Source organism: Convolutriloba macropyga, chromosome 11 (assembly GCF_964194025.1).
Source record: "Convolutriloba macropyga chromosome 11, txConMacr16.3, whole genome shotgun sequence".
NCBI lineage: Eukaryota > Metazoa > Xenacoelomorpha > Acoela > Convolutidae > Convolutriloba > Convolutriloba macropyga.
Window position 1 is genome coordinate 6,940,485 of NC_134478.1, and position 6,119 is coordinate 6,946,603.

At 33.4% G+C, this 6,119-nt stretch overlaps 1 protein-coding gene across 1 annotated transcript in view; it reads right to left on the reverse strand.

Annotated features, from left to right (window-relative positions):
• Positions 1–5,645, reverse strand: part of LOC142349403 (putative SERF-like protein) — a 241,169-nt gene extending 235,524 nt beyond the window's left edge. The window contains exon 1 of the mRNA XM_075400936.1: positions 5,636–5,645. The gene's annotated coding sequence lies outside the window, so the exon portion shown is untranslated. The remainder of the gene's footprint in view (positions 1–5,635) is intronic.
• Between the last annotated feature and the right edge of the window lie 474 nt (positions 5,646–6,119).

Here is a 6,119-nt window from a genome sequence, read left to right on the forward strand (position 1 = left end):
TGCATCGGTAGAGTACTTTGACTTCATTGGTTGCACACGAACAAAGCGAGAAAAGACGTCAACACATACTAATAAATACTTCACTCCATTATTAGTATCCGATAATTTATCCATAAAAGCTAGATCGAGACACCAGATCTCATTGATTCGCTTAGCAAATGCTGGTAATCTTTTGAAATGTCGTGTTGCATGACGATACTTTGTGTAGGAATCTTTACTGTGTAGAAAGTAGGCAACTTTCTTTTTGGATAACCCACTTGCCTTTTGTAGATTTTTAATTGATCCATCTGCGGCTTTTCCATCTCTATACAGCCTTTGTAGCTTGGCTTTTTCAGATTTTGAAAGGAATCCAGCTCCCTCTGTCTTTGCTTTTGGCATCTTTGTTTATTACTTTTTGCGGATTTATTCCGGTAGCATCAAGTATTGTGTAATATATGTCGGGAAAATCAACGTTCTTTCTTTTCAATGCAAAAATAAAATCTGCAAAAGCTACTTCTGTATCTCTTCCATCTAATAAAATTGTGTCGTTGAGAGATAGCTTGACTCGCGGTGAATTCAAAATTTGATCTACAATTGATTCGTTCTTTAAAGATCTGGTTTTGTTGCTGATTTCCTTGTAATTAGGGTTCAAATGTGTTGGGACAGAAACTGGTTTCTGCTCAAAAGTGTCCAACTTTTCAACTTCTAATTTGAATTTTTGTTCGTAAAGGTGTTGAGGAATCAAAACAAACTGTTCCATTTCAAGACAATCGATTATTGATAGATGGTGTCAAAATTGATATGAGCTCTATTCCTTTTCGTGAACTTAAAATTGCTCTTCTTTTATTTATTCCGGTTCTATTTAGCACGAGTTGATGAATTTCGTCTCTGTACTTTATTACGTCTTGTTTTTGTATTTCCTGTAGTTGTCCCCCGAGAAGGTTTACTATGCATTCGTTTAGAAACTGAATGAAATCTTTTGGACAATTTCTTAGGAACGATTTCTTGAAGTTCTGGGAATACGTTTGGAACGTTATCAGCGTAGAGAGATGTTGTGTGTTCATCGTTCAAAAAAGTAATCTCTTGTTTCGTTTTAGGGAGAAAAAAAATAGTGGGAATAGAACCACTGTTTCTGCAAAATCTAAGAGAGTCGACTGTTTTCGGAGTTAGATCAATGAGTAAGTGACCATACGGGATTGAAGTAGCTTTTGTATACCAATCTTTTAATTGTGATCCTAACCCGAGCTGTTGACTAAGAGTGTTAATCTGGAGAACATCTCTAGGAGACTTGAATAAAACTATATGAGTATTTTGTAACTCAATATCTCTTCCCAACCTACTCTGATGAAAAAGATTATGCTTTATATATATTGTACTAAGAACTTTGTGTCTTCCAGCTGTCGCGATTTTAACAAATTCTTTCGAGCTTGAGATTTCTTCACAAGAACCATCAAAAATCAGCAAATACTTTGTTCCATTATTGGGTAGACTCTGAATGAACTCAAAGTCAACTCCTTGAATAAATTGAATTTTTTTTAGTGTTTTTGGACATTAGACCGTAAAGTGATTGATAATGTTGATAAAAATAGTAAATTTTATCAAAATCGGGTTGAAAAGTTCCAATAGTTAGCCAATCATGGATAAGATGAGATTTTCCAGACCCGCTTGGTCCCACCAATGAAATAAAAATGCGTTCCTTAGTAGAGATTATTTTGTTCATAGTTTAGGAGAAGGTAAAATATAACCGACTGTACTAGATAAGATAGCAATCCAAACTGTTGTTTCTTCACAGGTTTCGGCAAGAGTTATTCTTACTATACAGCACGCTAATATTAACAAAATAACAAAAAATTGGGACAAAAACCACCAGAGATCTATTACAAGTATGTCCAAAACATTTCCACGATTGTCGTTCCTGGTTATTATCATCAAAGACAAAATTACCTAAATTCAAACCGTTATCTGTATGCTTGGTCATTTATACCTTATTTTTAAGGGAAAATCAATTTTTTGAACTGGGAATGCAACTTCTCTCTGATTTCAAAAGTAGTAAAATAAAATTAATAAATTACAAAACGATCACAAATACAAATAGAAATTACAAATAGAAATTACAAATATTATACGTTATCAAAAAAATCCAGAGTCCAAGTTCCGTAAGCATAAGCTTTCTTCTCTGCACAGTGAAATGTCTTTTTGTGTCGATACGGATAATTGCTACAATCCCAGTCAGGATCCGAGTTATTGAGAAGTTTGAAAACTTTTGGACAACCAAGATCATCTAGATTCTCCACATCTTTACACAAGTAATTTGAGAGAAGATTACACTTCTCTAACCCTTTTGCAAAGTATTCTGTTGTAGGTGAACAATGTTGGTGAATGATTGATGACAACTCAGTGTATTACAGTTTTCCATTGTTCCAATTAATCCCATGTAAATTTTTAGTGTTCCATTTTGCTTGAAAAGTAGGTTTATAGTCTTTGGGTGGGAGGAAACTGTATCCCAATACAATTCCATCCTTGAAACCACCCAACTCCTTGACAATTTTCCCTTCCAAGCACTCAATATCAAACACAACGAGAGACATTCTTTTTTCTAGGTTGAATTATTACAAAAATGATTAGCAGTCTAGCATTTTGAAAATTTGAGGATGATAAAATTTAATAAAGACACAAAAGATTAACCCAGTTAAATGTCCCAAGAAACATGAGCTTGGAAAATTTGGTAACATGTAACAGTATCCTGGTCCCTTGTTTGTAGTTGCTTTAACCGCTCCAGCAGAATCGTGTAGTATAGCATGTAATCGAAAAACTTTCAATCTAGCAAAGAAAAAATCTAAAAAGGAATTTCCATAACCAATAAGTCCTCCATGAGGAAATTTTTGGTTAATTTCCTCCAAATTTATATTCTCGTCCCAAATTTTACAGGCCGCTAAAAAACAGTTTTTGCGTTTTTCATTTTCGGGAAACATTGAAAGGATGCTTCCGTAGCAATTGAATATGTTGACAAGAATGACAATATCCATCAATTTTGCGTTCCTTCATCTATGTCAATGCAAGTTTTCTTAAACTTTTCAATATAAGATAAAAGTGTAGGGAGATGCTCTAGTAAGTTCTCGTACTATTCTTTTTTTAATTCAATATTTGTCGGAAAACTCCACTGATATCCGTTCCAACGATGTTGTGAAATGGTAACTTGTTGTTTATATGAACGATATATAAGACTTGTTCTGCGTAATCCGTTGTGAATAACCCACTTAAATTCTGAAATTTGGGACTCTATGTCCAAATTTTCTAATCTGGGAAAATTTTGAGCTTCAAGAACAGTATAGGAATATCTTTTAAGTTCGTAATGAAGTCTAACGTGAAAAACCTTTGACTTGTCTCTGAGACTCAACAAAATGTTTCTTGAGCAGCCAATATCCCAACTCATTCTCAGATCAAAGATTTTTAAAATGAAAAATTTATTGTAGAGAAGACAAAGACATATTACAAAATCACACAACAATTTTTATTGAAATGTACATTGTTCAATGTTAGAAAAGTCATTCAAATTTTGAATCAGTTCCTTGAACTCGTCCAAAGTGTAGCTGACATAAGTCACCTGCTTGAACTCATTGTTTTCCTTGCGACAAAAGAGCCGAATCTGCACATAAATGGAGGCTGGATTCTCCTGAACGTATTGAATGAAAGTCACATATATTCGTCGATTTCGTCCTATGCTGACCTCTCTGACTTTGTGACATCGTTGCAGCACATCCTCCATACATGGGTTCTTATCAAATTGAGTCGGGTGCTCACTCAGTTTCAACTCCCCATCCAGGATATTGTTCTTGAGGAAACAGAATTTCTTGAATTCGTAATCTCCTATTCGAAGTTGTTGGTACTTCTCAAATGTTCCAGAATTCTCTTTTTTGAAGACTTGGAAAGTTGGTTCGGAATAATTTTGTCCGTTTTTAAAAATCTGGGACACAGTAAATCTCCCAAATCTTTTTGGGTTAGAACCAAAGTCTATATAAAATGGAACCGAATCAGTTCCAGTTTTAGGTTGAGAATCGGTAAACATAGACGGAGCACTCGAGTAAAACGGAGAGACTTGAGAGAGAGACATTTTATCAACTTAATGTGACAGAGAGAAATTAATTGAATGATTTGACTTGCAATTTTACTTTCTCTATTGTTTCAGATCACCTTTATTTGGTAATGATGTCATTATCTTTCTTTCATTTCCAAATATGGAAAGTTCAATTGCGTCATTTTGCAAAAATTCCTTATAAGGAAACTTAGTCAGAAATTTTAAGTTGAGCAAACATTTGAACTAGAGCAGCATATTTATCTTGATGTTTAGCACGTCTGTGTTGCATTAGCGAGTAATAGTGTTTGAAATACTTAGAACAAGTAAAACAACGGATTTTTCTGAGTTGCTGTCTCTTGAACTGTGTCATTTTTCAAATGAAATTTTCGCTGCGTTTGAACTGAATTGCGTTATTTCCTTATACGGTAGTTTAAAAGAATCACTCCAAAATCACTTTGGTTACAGAATGGCAGCAGTTATGTGTCAAGTTTTACCTGACTTTTATAAAAAATTTTGTGAGAAATCCTTGTTCATTTGCGTATAAGTTAAGGATTATAAACCTTACTTGCTTACTAGTGAATACTCTGTTGCGTCTCACAATTAAACGTTTTGTCCTCTGAAAAATTGTTCTTATCACATAATTCTCATTTCATCTTCCATTAATGAATTACTCCAAAAATTGGATGATTTATCTTTTCAATATCAGACAGTGGACTGCTTATACACCTTATATAAACATCAGTTTTTTGGTCACACAAACGAAGAAGCAGGACTTGTTTTCACCCAATTGAAGAGAGCGGTACAACGTAATTCGGAAAACAAATTTGTTGAAAAACTACCCAGCGTGTCTAAGAAGAGATTGAGTAGAAAAAAGTTCAAGAGACATCTACTGAGAGCTGAGCAAAGAAATGCAAGCACACAAACATTGAGATCATCCTTCTTCGACCGAATTCAGTCTCTTAAGAACTCAAAGTATGAGAGTGAATTAATAAAAAATTGTTGAGTGTTTACTAGATGGTCATGGAATAATGTTGTACTTTGAAGTTAGAAAGTAATAAAGTGTTTGTACTAAAATGTTTTATTATTAGTGTATATTCTAAAAGTTGAACTTTGAAGTCGATTTGTTTGTTAAATGTCGAATTTTCACACAACATTTTTTGTTAAAAGTCAAAAATAGAACCTCAGATTTTTCATTAAAAATCAAAAATGTTACCAAACTGTGCGTGCAAAATGTGCAATTTTTTCTCATTTTTCTTAGTTTTACGGTATGATTTTAAGCAAAAAACATAAATTTTAATAATTTTTAAAATGACAAGTTTTGAATCTGTTCTTGCAGCTTAAAAATTGGATTTGTAACAGTAATTTTTTTCTTAAAAATCGAATTTTTTCTCGACATTTTTTGTTAAATATCGAAAATAAATTCGACAATTTTCTTAAATATCAAAATTAGATTCGGTATTTTTCTTAATTGTCGAAAAAGAAATTTTCAATAATAACCAAGTACCTAAATTATCAAGTAACCTTTCGTGTTAATCTTTTATTCTGGAAAACTATAAAAAAATTATAAAATTGAAAATGTAAATTTAATAAGAAACACCCAAAAGGTATTCAGAAACTTTATTATTTTTACGAACAAATACAAAATAGTTTACAAAATTGAACATAGAAATCATTCAAAAAGAGTTTCAATAACATATTCTGGTAAGTTCTGAATTTCATTACCGAAATCTCTTTGTCGCTCAATTCTACCAGGTAGTTCAGTTGGTTGAACAGTGACTGGGGTATTAGGTACATCACTCAAAAAAATAGGGTTGTGAGCTGTTCCTTCCTCAATCGATGGGGTTGTCATCGAGGGTGTAGTTGACATGTCAGTAGATCCATAGTACTGCGCTGGATCAAAGTTTTCCAGATCGTTAAATGACGTGGTGGTACTAGTATCAATGCTCAACTCGCTATGTTCTCTTCTATGAGCTCTTGAAGCTATTTGGAGAAGATTATTTTCCACCTCCGGGCCTGATACCTCACCTACATCCGGTGTAGTGAACCAACTGTTTGGAATTTGCCC